This window comes from Cryptotermes secundus, unplaced genomic scaffold, assembly GCF_002891405.2.
Source record: "Cryptotermes secundus unplaced genomic scaffold, Csec_1.0 scaffold932, whole genome shotgun sequence".
Lineage (NCBI taxonomy): Eukaryota > Metazoa > Arthropoda > Insecta > Blattodea > Kalotermitidae > Cryptotermes > Cryptotermes secundus.
The window spans coordinates 342,601-359,463 of record NW_019727409.1 but is presented as its reverse complement, the minus strand read 5'-3'; the positions used below and the strand labels follow the sequence as shown (position 1 = coordinate 359,463).

At 40.9% G+C, this 16,863-nt stretch overlaps 1 protein-coding gene across 6 annotated transcripts in view; it reads left to right on the top strand.

The window, feature by feature from the left end:
* LOC111864749 (MAGUK p55 subfamily member 5) overlaps nucleotides 1-16,863 on the top strand; it is a 282,694-nt gene that overhangs the window by 93,051 nt on the left and 172,780 nt on the right. Inside the window, exon 1 of one of the 6 annotated variants that reach the window (XM_023852244.2) lies at nucleotides 11,352-11,765. The exons of the other annotated variants lie outside the window; for them this stretch is intronic. The gene's annotated coding sequence lies outside the window, so the exon portion shown is untranslated. Of the gene's footprint in view, nucleotides 1-11,351; nucleotides 11,766-16,863 lie in introns of those variants that run through there. 6 annotated transcript variants of the gene reach the window in all.

The window sequence follows — 16,863 nt, the reverse complement described above, 5'->3', positions numbered from 1 at the left end:
GGACAGGTACAATAGGCCAATCAGTGGCCGCCGTGCCGAGTGGACCCAATTGGACTCCACCCCCCACTAAGCGAATAAAAAAAAAGACACTGCAACCGCTACGCGTTAGTCTGGTTTGTTAATATTGGGCAAGAGGATTGGAGCTTCCTTAGACGAAGAAAGAACAGGTTTAAATCATCGTGTTGGAGCAAATTTGATATGACAGGTTTCGTAAGAATCACATTGCTTTTAGAGAACCAATTAGTTAGGTATAATGTATAAGAAAAAGTTAGGTTTAAATATTTTAAAAGCCAGTCTTAAAAGATTTTGTCTTATGTGAAATTATTCGGAAATGGACGTCATTTCATGGATTAGTCCGGCTTTTTAAAAAGTTCTGTACCCTCATCATCACGACCATCCTCTCATAGTAATCATCCTAACGTAGAATGCAGAATTGGTTTCGTTTCTGCTTCTGACACCTTTGCACATAGTTCAAGTGCCCGGGATGTTCTCGTCCCAGAGCTTTACCTTCCAAAGCCTGCTTTGTTAGTCTGCCAGTTGTTCGGTATAAATTATGTTGCAGCTTGTTTTTTTGTAGTCTTCAGTCTCACATGTAACATTTGAAAGTCTCGATCATTCCTGACATCTGTATTTGTTGGCTGATTTATTCTTTTCTTGGTCTGCCTAGTAAAGGCTGCGTAATCCTCATTTTTACCTCTTCCAGTCCTTCTGGTTCTATTTTCTTATACGCAAAGGCATCACTCTTATATTTTAAAAGGAAGAAATTTTCTCAAGTAATTAATTGCTTTAAATGGGTGTGAAACATGGTTTCCTACTCTGAAGCAAGGACATAAATTTACATTAATTCATTCATCAATGACTCTGCAGCCCTTTGTTGGGCTATGGCCTCTTCTTCAATTTCGTTATCTCTTTTTCACGGACTGTAGGACTTCTTGGGCGAGTACCGCCACCTACACACAGGACAACACGAACACAGAATAAACGCACACACAAACATCCATGCCTTGGAGTAGGATTCGAACCCACGATCCCAGCGTTCGAACGATCGAAGATAGTTCATGTCTTAAGACTGCGCGGCAATTGTGATTGTCACATAAGTTTACAGTTGTTTTAAAATAAAGTATTTGGATTTATTAAATAAGAAGTGAGTAATATAGGAGAAACTCGGTGATTTGTGCAAGATTTCTGGTTTTCTCGTGGTGAGCAGGAAGATTACTGTATCCTAGAATTGACTGTTTATAGTGTAGTAGATATTTACAGACGTTTCGGAGGAACGTTCTACAATTATCTTCAAAAGTGTGAGAGGCCCTGTAGATAGAGGCATCATATTTTTGCGAAATGTTGATAAATATCTACCGAACTACATGGCATCATATTTTAAGAGACAATAAGCTTCCCCGATTTATAGGTTACAGTTTCCCAGTGTTGCTGGAATAGTGAAGTGCAGAAGGACTGGGCATGTAGCTGTAATGCACAAAGAATTTAATCGAAAAATATCTTGGAAAGTGACCATATGGAAATTAGAAGCAATCCAGTAAGTAATACTACCTACATTGAGAAAACAGAGAAGAAAATGGGAAGATAATACGAATATTAGGATGGGTCCTTTGGAGATGAATTGATGGATGTAGCTGAGGATCGTGTTTAGAGGTGGGTGAAACTCTATTACTATGGTATATGATATAAACTCCGTCCTAAGTGCAACAATATATTGTAGGTCTTTCGTCTTGCTTTCTTTTACACTACATGTTTCGGCCGTAAACGGCCATCATCAGGTGTATACACTCACGTAGCTGTTACACTGCACTTAGTTTAAAATTTAAAAACACAGGTCTTCCCAATTGCTCCCTTCGTCGTTACTAACAGAATCTACTTCTCTGATACTTGTCTGATTCGTACATTATCTTTGTTACCTACACACGTCAATTTTGACTTTCAAGAACTGGCACTTTTAAATCTTCAGTTCCAATTTTAAAAATTCCTTTAAACTTTTTTCTAAATTTTAAAATTTAAAATTCTCAGGGTTACTCGCCCTATGTCTATAGTGCTGCAGCGGCTACTTCTTGTTTTCAACACTGTACAGGTGTTATTCTGTGTAGGCTCCCTGTGTGCGTGCCGCTGCTTATCTTTACTACGTGACATCATATATCGTATAGAGTGCAACAGGATGCTTAAATATAATATCGTATTACTATAGCAACATCTAGTCTTTCGGTTCTCCTACTAGAGTGTCAGCTAGTTTACCAATCTCACATCTCCACCGCTTCATTCAGACATTTGTTAATGGTTAGAACAATGTAGATTTTCACCCATGTGACCGTCCTCTGTGCAATTTCAAAATAAAACTGTCGGTTTAACAGTGTCTTCATTTTCTGTCAGGATGGCCACACCGGGCTTCTTATTTATGTCTGAACTCACCTGCTGGTGCCGATAGTCAGAATAAATTGAATTTGTCGTCGCGACGCCAGGAGTCGGGTTTATTGACTGCCATCGGTTGGAAGGTTGCTTCCGCCCTATCACTGACATGTGTATAGTCCGCCTATCTTATGAAGTCTGTTGAGAGACGTACAGCTTCCACGTCATAGATTGCTCGGTTGTCCCACTCATTTTTTCCCCTTGGCACTACAGCCCCAGTGGGCCGAGGCCTACCTCCATGAACTTCTCCGTTCACTTCGGCTTTTCTAGATCTTACACATTCGGTAGGACTCCTTGGGCGGGTGATCAGCTCGTCGCAAGGCCTCTTCCTGTACACAAACACAGAAAAACGCACACATACAAATGAAACACTCATGTCCTGAGTGGGATTCGAACCCACGATCCAAGTTTCTAAGCGAGCGAAGACAGTACATGCCACACATATTCATATACCGGTGAAAATTCAGACATACGTGAATGAATGAATGTATGAGGGGTAGGCCTTTTTCGGCCCTTGCACCCCGACCTATAGTGGTCTGTTGTGCTTCCCCTTTATTGATTATCCCCTCAGCAGTCCCGCGCTTCGAATGAAGCGCAGGATTTTGTACGTGGGGGCGTCGAAATAGTCACTTGGTTCCATAAAATATTGACCCAAGTAACGTAGTCTTAAATAAGCTAAGGCCTCACATTCATACAGGATTCACAGTGGGATTTGTGGTAGACAAAGTGGCGCTGGGGAAGGTTTTCTCCAAGTACTTCGGTTTCCCCTGCCAATCCTCATTCCACCAATTGCTCCACAAACACCCTCACCTATCATCTGGGGCTGGTACAATAGGCCAGAAGTGGCCGCAGTACAAGGGACTTAGTCCCAACCCACTAGCATTAAAAAAATTAAGCTACAAACTTTGATGTACACCAACCTGCAGTACTATAGACTACGCAGCAGAAGTATACCACGAAAATTAGGCTGAATACAAGAACATAACATTAATTATTGGCATCCTAATTCACTTTCCCACCTTCGTGAGTGTTCCTGAGTCCCGTCTTTCGGTTTTCAGGTAGAGCGCTATAATCGCTCAACTTAACAAAATTGACGTTATACGTGGCTTGTTCGTGCGATGCAGTAAGTTCCGTGTTCTCTCCGCTTGGTGACTCTAGCGTACTGGCAGTGGAACCAACATCGTCATTTATTCACCAGGACAATTCCTGCTGTCAATCGATTCCTACACCTTAACCGATTTACCGAATCTTCTGGAAGTTAATAAATTATTTTGTGGCGCTATTCCAACTACTAACAGAATTTAAAGTTTCTGCTGCTATTGATGATGACTATGATAACGGCGGTGGTGATCTAATAACTCAGCTTAAATTACTCTCTCTGATGTGTTTTGATAGAAACTCAGTAGATAGTGGTGCCCTGTAATGTTCTCAGGATTCTCCGCACTGTAGTTTGGTCGAGTTAAAACCATAATATATGTTTTACAAGTCTGTTCCTGCGTCTCTGAAAATGTTCTGTGGACTTAGGAATTTATAGTGCGAAGATCCGCTTTTTTTTTTAATTTTAACCATTTCCGCTTTGAGTTTAATTAAAAAAAAAGAGTCTCTTTCTCTCTTTACATGGTGACATGAATTTCCATAATGAAAGGTATTAAATTTTTGGCTTCATTTGTCATGTGATGACATGAGATTTCTTTCCGTTTATATTGTTTAAGTTGGGAACTCTTAAGCAGGCAATGTTTCTTAACGAATACCTCTTTCGTTAAAGAACTGTTGCTGATAGTGGACATTGATCGTTGAGTACTGAGAATTGGCAATAATAACCAAGGTAATATGTGCTTCAGGTTGTCGACAGCGACGGCAACGGAATCAAGAAACAAAGGAATGTTCAATATCAGAATAGAAGCCGGATTTGAAATGTCCTGTATCGTTTGTGGAACTAAGGACACAAAGACACAAAGTTTGTGTCTGTTCTAAGAAACATATAATGAAAAACTTCGTCCATTGCCGAACTTTTATGATGCTCTGCCTCTGTCGCCGTGACAACAAGAACTTCTGATATTCGTCCGACAAACTGTCGAGTTTTCGTTTCTGAGAAACTAATGTTTCATGTCTAGACTGAATAGAGAAATGTTCCCTTTCATGGTATGAAAGTTCCTCATGTTGTGCGTGCAAGTTTAGAATCCAAACAATTTCAGCTGTATAAGACGTTACCGAGATATTTATACTTATTGTCACATGTTTGGTGTATACGCGACAAATAACTTCACGCCGTATTGGATATAGCATATTTTATTTCACACTCGCTCTTACAGTCGCACCATTTACAATCTCATCTTTACTGCCATTGGCAATGTCATAAATACTAGACTGAAATTAACTGGTGACTGAATCTCTGGCTAACTCATAACTAATTTGAATAGTCTTCGCTGCTCCTTATTTAGCCCCGTTGCGGACAACACAGAAAACAGTTACGTAATAGGCACCACTGTTGTCTGACGCCGTGTTTGCCGACAGCCTAGCAACGCTTTCGGGAGTTGTTTACTGCTGAGTAGCAACTGCGGCATCCCGTGTTACGTCACCGCTGGGGGGGGGGAGGAGGTGTCCTCCATAGCGCAACACGTCACATTATATTAAATCTCACAAATGTAGCTATGGTGCAGGGAGTACATAGGACAGAATCTTCTGCCTGTTTATTTGTACGTTCGTAGTCCCCCCAACTGCTTTGGTTGCACGTAACTGTCAACGTGTCATTAAGTCAAGCTGAAGGTGTAAAATTTGTAATTACGCAGAACCTAAACTGATTCCTTTAAATGGAATTGTCTGCGACATGTAGTAGTGTGTGTCTTGGTTTCTTGAATACGACAGGAATATTTCATAGATATCGGATATTACGTTTATGTGCTGTGACTTAGATTTCTTATATTATATAGATACTGTCCTTTTGACCACACCAGATCACACTGCTATTGTGGCATGATTTTTTTTTAATTCGCATAGTGGGGTTTGGAGTCCAGTTGGGTCCACTCGGCATCGCGGCCACTGATTGGCCTATTGTACCTGCCCCGGGTGATTGTGATGATGGAGAATTTGGTGGAATGAAAATTGGCAGGGGAAACCCGAAGTACTCTGAGGAAACCTACCTCAGCGCCACTTTGTCCACCACAAATCCCACTTGACCAAACCCGGGATTGAACCCGGGCCGCCGCGGTGGGAAGCCAGAGACTCTCCGCTTGAGCTATGAGGCGGCTTATATTGTGGCATTAGTAGGCGTGAGGAAACTTTCGTCCACGCCTGATGATAAAAATTTTGGCCTGTGTTTACATTGCTGTGACGTTGTTTCTTGCTTAATATGTTTTCATTTACTTTGAGCCAAACGTTAGTCTTATGCCTTCCTGAGTCGGTTTATTGAACCGGATGTTAGCACATCGAAATCCTTCATACCAAATTAAATTAATATACTTCCACGACTCGACTTCTTGAACATACAGTAGCGTATTCCCTATGTCAGATATTGTTTTTATACTGCCGTACTGATATTATGCTTATATTGCTATAATTATGTGACCCATCGTCATTGCTTCCACACTAGATGTTCGTATTATATGTCTATGGCTCATTTACTTATATTGAGCAATAGCATTTCTCACACGCCTCTTACAATGGTTATACTGCGATGACCCGAACACCAGAACTTAATTTTATTATGATTGTAGATTGTGGTTTTTCCTCAGTCTTTTTTCAAGTAATACAGATAAAAATCCCTCCCTTTCCGACACTAGAACATCACTTCTGCACGTTTCAGGATGCCTTATAGTAATTTATCGAAATGGTGTTTGTTACTGATGAAAGTCGGAGGTTTAGTTTCACCACCATTACGTCAAGACCGGTTCTGCTGTCACGGGGTCTTCGTCGGGGTTGAAGTGACCGATACGTGAGCCTCACCACTCAACCAAGATTTAGTGCCTATGTTAAAAGTAGTCTACGAGGAACATCAATTCACGTCTTCTCTGCACCTTCATTATTTCATGTTTGGTCATGGGACATCTTTCTCTTTATATTCGGTACACCCAGTGGTATATCCATGACTCGTATTTAATTTCATGGCACTCAGATCTAAAAGTTTATGACAATGGTACATTAATACAAATATTATGTTTCTGTACATTATTCATTATCCTGTTTTTATCTAAAACACCCACCTATTTATATTTCAAAACACAACGTTTTGGAGTCTGGATTCTGTCTCCGTCTTCAGGTAAAACCTACTCAGTTGGGCTCAGTCGATAGAGCTAGTCCCTATCGCCGGTCCCCGGGGGAGACAGAATCCAGTCTCGGAAACATTGTGTTTAGAAATATAAAGAGGATGTTGTTTTAGATTTAAAAAGAAAACCAGGACGATGGATAATGTCCAGAAACATAATATTTGTTCAAGGGGCTTATTTTAAAAGACACATTAATGAAAGATACATTGTATTACATAGATTTGCCAATGCAGCATATTTGTTCTTCTGTTATGAAATATTTATTATACGAGTATATACACGTATATTTTTTTCGGAAAGAGCGATTATTCACGTTTTTGCATCTATTTTAGGGGAGGCATGGGGGTTTCACCTAAAACCTCCTTTTAAACATGGATTTGAACTCATCTTTACGAATTTTAACAGTCGATTGAAAATAGATGAACTGTAGTTATAGCTCATATTGGGAAACAACTCAATTATCATGGGTAAACCCCTGATAAAGCAATATAAAGTTCGAGATGGAACGGGTTTACAAAATAATATGGATTTTGAGGAATTGGTTGTAAGGATAGGAGGCGTGTGGTTCAGGCTTATGATTGTGTTCAATAGCGTATTTTAGTTTCAGCGGTATGAATCTTTTGAATCCACTTCGAGAAAATTAGTTGCTCGGGTTGGAAAGAGAATCTTCTGAAGCGGAGAGGTCAAATAGTTTCAGCTATTAGACACCGCCACGTATAAGATAACACAACTGGAATTATTAGGTGGGGTAGTGAATATATAAAGACACTCTGACCTAATTTACCCCAAACTTCATAGAATGACGACCTCTCCACCATGTGGAGTCAGTGACTTATAACCGCCGTGCTCAGCAGGCAACTTCTCCGGCACTCCTGTCTGGTGGGTTATCTATAATGGTTCCTCGCGGCGCCGTCTTGCCTGTGTCGAGCAGCGTTCGCTGTCCCGAGAGTGTAAAGAGCCACATTATGTCAAGACTCTGAGCTAGCCGACATGCGAACTTTAGGTATGGGGGCAGCTGAGATCGGGAACTCTACATTTAAGAAGCCTTAAAATGTGTAACTAACCTCAGCCTTACCATGACATGCTTAAAAATACCTCGCTTGAAAGTGTGGATTTGTTTCAAGCGCAAGAAGCAAAGTAAACATGTCAAACTATTTCTTGATATTAAAATCTAACCATTCCTTGCTTTCTGACGACAGAAGTTATTACCTTGTATAGTCTTATACTGTAAACGAAGGTTTTAAAAGAGCCGCCTGGAAAGGCACGGAAGAAATACGTTTCACAACAAGTGCAGTGCCAGTAATCGTGGTTTTGTATGCCAAAATGTTTTCAGCTCAGACGATGGAAATTTATATTCGGAATAATAAAAAGCATTTGTGATTCTAGGCCCTAACTCGTATCTTCACAAGGATGAAGAATGAGTGTTACAACACGGGCTAAACTGTGCTGCTGAGTTAAAGTATCTGATTTTCTAAATTATTTTAAATTAATTGTAAACTAGTTTTGATTTGTAAGATTTGAGGTTTCCACAGCGGTGACTATGAAGACAGCCGTCTACTGGGATATGGCAACGTGTAGAAATTGAATTAACCGACGTTTCGGGAGAACGTATCGCTTCCATTTTCAGGGTAGAAGACAAGAAGAAATCCGCGAGCGAACCAGCAGAGCAGGTGCAACAGACGCGATACGTTCCTCCGTAACGTCGGTTAACACAATTTCTACACGGTGCCACATTCCAGAAGACGGCTTTCTTCATAGTTCTGATTTGCTATTCCTAGCCATTATTTCCAAAATTTTAATAATTTGAAAGCGATTTCTTTATTATGGCTTGTTTGACAATGCTTCAGTGGGTCAGATTATAGCCTGTAGTTTGAAATGATACAGCGATTGGTGAATATGAATAAGAGAATATATGGAAGGAGGCATCTGAGGCCAGATTTGAGTTACTGCCCAGTAATTCCTTGGAGAGAGAGAGAGTTTAACCGAGAAAATACCCTAGTCAGGATATGCGATCTCCTGGGTTGAGATTTTAACTTGAGACCACCCAAGCATGAAGCAGGAATGCTATCCGCTCTATCGCGACGTTGGATGGAATTATGTATTAGCAATATTTACACACACTATCAAAATGCTTAACTTGCAACATTCAAAAGATATGAACTGCGTCAGGGAATCACACAGAATAATTTTACTCGTACAAAATTACAGCTACCAAGTGTGAAAAATTAAATCCCTTTTACTGTATGAGAAATGAATGTTCGTTACGTCGGGAACGTGCCAAGTCGAACCGCAGAATTTCTTCCATCAAATTCTAGCAGTTAGTTACAGCCGCCCTAATCGAGGATTTCCGTGATTTTCCTGTCCCTCCAGAAAATTATTAAGCAGTGTCTGAAGATAGTTTTTGATTGATCCCTTCGGCACCAATTCCAGTTAACTGTCATACATATCGTAGTCAGATGATAAATCTTTTTTAAAGCTACTAATTAAGAATCTGCTAACGAGTAAATCTTCACCCACGTACGTCGAATTACATTGTATTTTTTGCTTGTTTTTTCTCTTAGCTTCTACAAGCCGTTGTGTTTAAATCAGTACTATTTATTACAATGAATAAACACATGCATATGGGGCACCCGGTAGCGTAGTTTGTTGAGGAGCTATGCTACAAGCCAGAAGGTCGCGGGTTCAAATCCCGATGTCATTCGATTTTTTTCAATTTACCTAACCCTTCCATCCGCACTATGGCCCTGGGGTTCACTCAGCCTCTAGCAGAAGTGAGTATCAGGAATTAATTAAATAATTTTCCTGGGGAGTAAAGCGCGGCCCGCTCTTTAGGCTGACAACCTTACCGCCATCTTTGAGCCGATTGTCTAGATAATGTGGGACACTCAACGTCTCACAACCCTATTGGCCTTCAAGGCTTGGTACAGGGCTAGCTTTACTTTTTTTTTTTTTTGCTTGCATATATGTTAACGTACTATATTTACCTTTGTATTTTTATTATTGCTGTATTTATACGTATATGTATGTTAGCTCGATATACGCAGTGTGTTCAGGTTCTGTTAGGACTGTGTGCATTAAAAGTACAAGACGTGAATTATTTTCAAAATTTCACTCTTTTTATTCAAAATATACTCCTTCTGAATCAATACATAGCTGGAATCGATTGAAAAGTTTTCGAAAACAGTCACCGTACTCTTTTTGTAGAATCGCATTTAAAACCGCGGTACATTCCCTTTGGATGTCCTGGACGGTGTCGTGACGGTCTTCTTTCATCGCCAACTTAACTTTTGGGAACAACCAGAAATCTGCTGGAGCCAAATCTGCGAATACGGAGGATGATCAAGGACTGTGATCCATTTTCTGGCCAAAAAATCCCGCACGATCTTCGATTTGTGGGGTGGGGCATTATCGTGGAGGAGCGACCAGGAACCTTGCTCTCAATATTCAGGTCGAATTTGAAGAATTATCGCCCACAAACGATTCAGGAGTCCGAGATAATAATCAGAATTCAATGTCTGACCTTCTGGCAGAAATTCATTGTGAATGATTCATTTGGAATCGAAGTAAACGGTTAGCAGTGTCTTTATTCGACTCTTTTGCATGCTCACTTTCTTTGGTTTCGGTTTCTTTGGGCTCAACCGNCTCAACCGCGCTGCACTCTGCCGCATTGTGAGAGGCTTATATTGAAAACACCATGTCTCGTCACCAGTAACAATCGAATTTGTAAATTTTGTATCACTTTGGGCCGACCGTAACATGTCTTTGCAGTGTTCCACTCTGGCATGTTTTTCATCGCCTGACAGCGCGTACGGTACAAACCGCGTACAGACCTTCCTTTTGCCCAAATCCTTGGTCAAAATTTGATGCACAGTACTTTTTAGTATTCCCAAAAGCTCCTCGACGATTCTTGCAGGAACACATCTGTCTGATGCAAGGATTTCGGCCATTTTTTTCTTCACATTTTCTTCAGTGCGACTTGTTCTCGGCTTTGATGCACGTGGAGCGTCTTCAATGTCCTCCCTGCCGTCACGAAATGCAGCATACCATCGAAAAATGTTCGAGCGACTCAAACGATCATTACCGTACACACTTTTCATCATTTCGAACGCTTCTCCGGCTGTTCTGCCTAACTTCAAACAGAATTTGATGTTGGCTCTATGTTGAACCGCCATTTTCCGACGAGCGTCAGAACAGTACTGTTACATTCAAGGTCAGAACACATGATGCAGCGAAGCTTGCATTTGAAACTATAGACAGCCCCAGATGAAATTTGAAGAATCTTAACGCTACAACTCGCCAACAGATGGCATTGCAGGGCAAATTTTAAAGAAGTAAGTCCTAACGAATCCTGGACACACCGTGTAGTCTTAAACACTGGGAAACTTGTCTGTCTTCAGAGTACCGACAGGCCTATGTGCTTAATATATAACATTCACGGAACACATTCCTTTCATAAAACAAAGAGATCTTGGATAGTTTTTACGATGAATTTGATATAATTCCTTTAGTACCTTGTACTTATGAACCAGATGTCAGTGAATTACTTAAACTTGCTATACGTACCAACATTGTTTTCGCTAGCGTGTAACCTGGTAACATTCAGTGTTCGTAGTTGGCAGTACAGTTCGTGTGTGCTCGCGAGGTTCCGCGTGACGTCACATAATCGCGTCGTGGCTCCCACAGTCAGGTGGCGGGACGATGTTATGTTTGGCTGTCGGTCGCCAGGGGGTTTGCAAACACTCTCTTGTTGGACAACAATCGAATATTACAAGTGATTTATTCCCATAAACAAAATTTGCAGTCAGGATATTCATTGTCGTCGCTACCTACAAACGCAGCGATAGATGTTGCCCGATCGATACAAGATGTGCCATGAATCGTGACACGTGGATTAATACATACACATCTTTCCCCTTTCCATCTGCGAAGAAAGTTGTGCGCTGGAAAAGGCAAACCGCTTCGATTAGTGTAGAATAGTGTAGTCTGTGTTGTGATCTGTAATTCGAGTGTATCCCATTTGTGTTTGCTGTAAAACAAAGGGGCGTTCAAGGATTTTGGAAGTGCCAGCAGTCTTCCATTCTCGTGTTGGTAAGTACAATGCGTCCTGTTTCAGACTAATATTTTGGCTTCTTCAGTTGTGTGTTGCGTGATGAAAGCAGCATCATCCACTGTCCCTCCCAGTATTCTGATACTTTTCATCTAGTTTATGGAATAAACTGTCAGTCTAAAGCTTATGGCGTTTAGGTTCATTGTCTCACCGAGAGAAAGACATTTGTAACAATTTCAGGAAAAAAAAAACTAAAAGTAGCTTTATGTTGTGCTAACGTATTACAAAATTTGCACTTTAGACCCCTTTGATAATCGGAAGAAAAAAGCAACCTTTTTTTAAAGTTGAAGTTGGACTGAATTTGGGTTCGTGTGCCCTCATGCTTCTACATATGTAACCAAAAGTACAGTCGTACTAATATAACCAAGCGCAGAATTAGGATTTGTGTTTACTCCAACGTTAAAGAAACACATTTTCCATGTCTGTGATGCATAAGCATAAGCCAGACTTCGCAGCGTATCACAAACTGTCTCCACACGTCACATTAGTCCAACTATTGTTTTCCGAATGTTTCATGGAAGTGAAACTAAGGAACAAAGAGAGAAATATTCTGACTCATTGTAGTTCTCATAATTCTCCGACTAGATAAATAATAGATAATTGCTCCTAGGATTGGATTGATCTGGCTCAGGATAGGGACCAGTGGAGGGCTCTTTTGAACACGTTAATGAACCTTCGGGTTCCATAAAATGCTGGGAAATTCTTAAGTAGTTGTAGATTTAGCTTCTCCTGAAGAAGGGCTCAGCTCCATAAGTAAGTATGATAACCGTTACTACTGTTACGCAGGGCCTCGGACTTGGCGTATTCTTTGGAACGTCGTAAGCAAAGGAAAATGCATGTGAGATTTGGCATATGGAATGAAGAATTCTGCATATGATAAGTTCGGTGGCAACAGTTGCAAGAGAAATAGCAGAGCATATTTTAGATTTAATGGGAGTACAGAAGGTCAGATGGGACAGGGACAACACTGAAACCTCAGGCAATTATAAATTTTTTCTATATGGGAAGAGGAAAGAGAATCATGAATTAGGGACAGGATTTTTAACATTAGAATATCATGTCAGCAGTTAAGAGAGCGGAGTTTGTTAGCGATAGGATGCCGTATATAATACTAATACTAAGAGGTCGCAGGTGTGATATCGTTGTGCTGAATGTTCATGCTTCAACAGAGGATGAAGCTGATAATACAAAGGCAGCATTTATGGAGAACTGGAACAACCTGAATTAAAGAGACCACAATGAGAATATTGATGTGGACAGGAAGATAACATTGAGACGGATCTTAGAGAAATGGGGTTTAGTGGTGCGAAGTGGATTAATCTCGCTCAGGATAGGGACCAGTGGCGGAATCTCGTGAAGACGGTACTAAGCCTTCGGGCTCCATAAAATATGGGAAAATTCTAGAGTAACTGAACAACTGGTGGCTTCTCAAGGACACAACTTCATGTCATGATAACCACGTCGCTGTCTTTACTAAGAGCTTACGTGAATCTAAAAGCAAATGTTACAGCACATCTCTTTTTTTTAATTAGTGAGGCTTTTGTAAGTATGTAGGTTATAAATACAACTGGAAGCTAATTGTGAATGAATTGGGAAGGCTGTGGGAGGAAGTGGATATGGCCTGCTTTAAGGTGTTGCATTATATTTCCCCGGAATGGATTGAGCAATACCACGAAGTACTTCGGGCAAGTTAGTCTGTCTCCGGACACAGAGTCGATGCCAGGAACTCACAAATACGAAGAGATACTAGTCACTCAACCGCCATGCTCGGTCGCGTCGCTGGCAGAAATTCTTCTGTCTCCGAATACGACAGGAATGCTAAGAAAGATGTCAGATTTGGTCGGTTGACACTTCACGCCGTCGCCTTCCTTGGTAATGCTTGTTTCTTTGCACAAAGTGAATGCATGTAGGTGATGCCTAGTCTGTTTAGTGGCTTGCATATTTCGTCTCGAAGATATGTGATGGAGATTTACACTGAAAGTTGTCAGGAATATTTTATTTTAGTTCCTACCAGTTTAATGTGATCAGAGAAACGGGGTTCGATTCACGGTGGGGGCGAAAATTTTTTTCTTATCCACTGCATGCAGACTGATTCTTGGATGCACCCAGCTTCGCAACAAACGGGTGCAGAGAACTCTTGCTCTGGATGTAACGCGACAGAAGCATGACGCTGAACAACCACCTCACCGACTGTCGTGCAGAAGCTAGGTCTGCAGCTCCTTAAGAAGGCCAAGGTTCATAGCCTTTCTCATTTATCGGTTCAGTATTAACCTTACTTTGCTAGACTCGCATAATACTTTATCGATATTCTAGAAAACAGAATCATGGAAAAATGAACTGTAGATTACAGAAAGCAGAGGCCGAATGATGACCAAGAACATTTTTGGTGAAGTTAAGGATGCGTATGTCTGTAATCGAGGTCACTTCTAACTGTGTAATATGATGTTCAGTGCTATTAGCTTCGAAACAATAAATTAACATAAAGGCCAATGAGGTATGCAAAATTGCAAAGAACTTATTTTGAAAATTGTTTAAATTCAAGCCCGCGTATAATATACCTGAGTTTTATTTAGTGGCTGTTGCTTTGTAACGTTTCTGGCGTGTTTATGGTCAGAATCGGTTAGACTGGAGGTAGATAAATAAGGAACTATATGGTAGAATGGGGGCACGCGGTAGCGTAGTTGGTTGAGGCACTATGCTACAAGCCGGAAGGTCGCGGGTTCAGGTCCCGATGAGGTCATTGGATTTTTTCAATTGACGTAATCCTTGCAGCCGCACTGTGGCCTTGCGGTCGACTCAGCCTCTAACAGAAATGAGTACCAGGAATTAATTAAATAATTATCTTGGGGAGTAAAGCGCGGCCGGCGCGTAAGGCTGACAACCTTACCACCGTCTTTGAGCCGATTGTCTAGATAATGTGGGATCCTCAACGTCTCACAACCCAATGGACCTTCACGGACTGTTACAAGGATAGCTTTGCTTTGCTTTTACTGTATGATAGAATAAGAATTCTGAATTCTATGACTATTTGGGTTAGGTCTGGTATGTTAGAATATTTTGAATGTTGTCTAGTTCCACACATAGCCCATCTTCTAGAACATCTCTCAGTGGATCTGGGTAACCTTACTAGCAGCTGTTGGTTCCAGTTCTGAATAGGCTATTATCCAAATGCTGGTTCTTATTGTCCCATGTTTCTTCAGGTGCACCAGACTTGGAACCAATCCTTTCTTACATTGGCAGGATAATTCTCCGAAGTATTGAAATTGGTGTGAATAAAGCAGTCAAATCTCCTTTTTTTCTGGTAACCGAGATCCTAAATATATAGCAATATGTTGAGTAAATACCTCCATCATGAGATATTTCGTACCCACATAGTTTAAAAATTGCAGCAACAACGAAAGTCATGTAGCGTAATGATCATGGTTCGTTATTAAGACATGTCATAGATTTTTCTGGTCTTAACAGAGCATTCAGGTCACTGGGAACAGCGAAGCTAGATCTGTTTTCTTGGACCCAAAAGTGATAGACTTTTCAGATGTCAGAGTTCCGGAAGTACACGTATGTATCGCTATGCTTCGGAGATGGTCTTGGTATCCACTGGACAGAAATCTGGAAAGGTTTCGGCTGAGTGAGCGAGCTTGAAGGCCGTAACCGGGACCGAAACAGCCCGTCAAATGTTAGTTTAGAAACACTGTTCATAGTGTTCGGAACAAGTTTAATAGTTTCTGTGAGGGTTCCCGTTATTCGATTCAATGATCATGTCCCTTCTGGAATTCAAACAGTGGAAATCGTTAGTTACTTTAGAAGTGTAGGCCTGCAAACTTCTTTGACTCTTGTTACAAATAACACGCATGGAGATGGTTCTTCCCTGTGGCGCTACAGCCCCAATTTGGGCCTAGGCCTACCTCCATGAAACTAACAATCAACAATCAAGTTCCTTCCGTCAAATGTGACACTTTTTTAAGTTTTCCACCTCGTCAGCACCTGCCTTACATGTTTCGGCTCACGTTAGTGTGACGGACCAGAATGAAAGACCTTAAACTCCATGAAACTCTCCGTTTCACTTCGGTTTACTAGATCTTACACATACGGTAGGACTCCTTGGGCGAGTGATCAGCTCGGCGCAAGGCCTCTACCTATAGACAAACACAGAAAAACACACACAAACATCCATGCCCTGAGTGGGATTCGAACCCACGATCCCGGCTGCCGAGCGAGCGAAGACAGTGCATACCTTAGACCCCTCGGCTACCGTGACCGGCATGGAGATGGTTACAGACAGAAAATACTAGAAGCAGTGTCAAGCTCTATTATTACGCAATTTTCACCGTTTGGGGAAAGGATGAACTGGAGAGAGTAGAATTGCCACCGGTGGTTTCCGATCCCGAATTCTTCTGAGAATAAAGCAGACATAGGGACCATGAATGTTGTGAGAGGCAAATGTTTTTTAATGTGATTGTTGTGTACATTTTGTACATTTCTGTTCTACATGGTAGCAGGATGTAGCATGCATGCATGTCTCCTGTTGTCTCTGGTATTTAAATTTCCTACGCAGTGGTATGACAACTGCGCAAGTATCTACAGAACGTGATAATAATGACGACTGCTTGCACTTGCAGCTTTAACAAATCTACATAAATATTGCAAAGTGGTTATGCTTACATCCGGAAATTTTCTAAACTTGGAATCTTTATGAGGGCATTTTAAATTAAAACCTCAGGTAGTACATTACGTTCGTGAACATTCTCCAAAAAGTGGCATCAAACGCTTTTTTTTTAACTTCTAATCGCATGATCCATGACATGGCCCTTAGGACTTGTCTCCTAATATATACAGCATTTTTTCTGATGCAGGACAGTCACAAACTTCATTGCGACAACATGAATTCGAACCCTCCATACTAAATTTAGGGATTTCTTCGTCATAGATTCGAATAATATTAAATTGCAGAAGCTTCGGTTCTGATATAAATTTTGTAATTTTGATTACTGTGGATTCTGTGTTCATTAAGTTGCCCCTCTCTTTTGCAGCGTGGAGCAGTTTTATTTTTATATTTGAATAGATTATTTATTTTCAGAT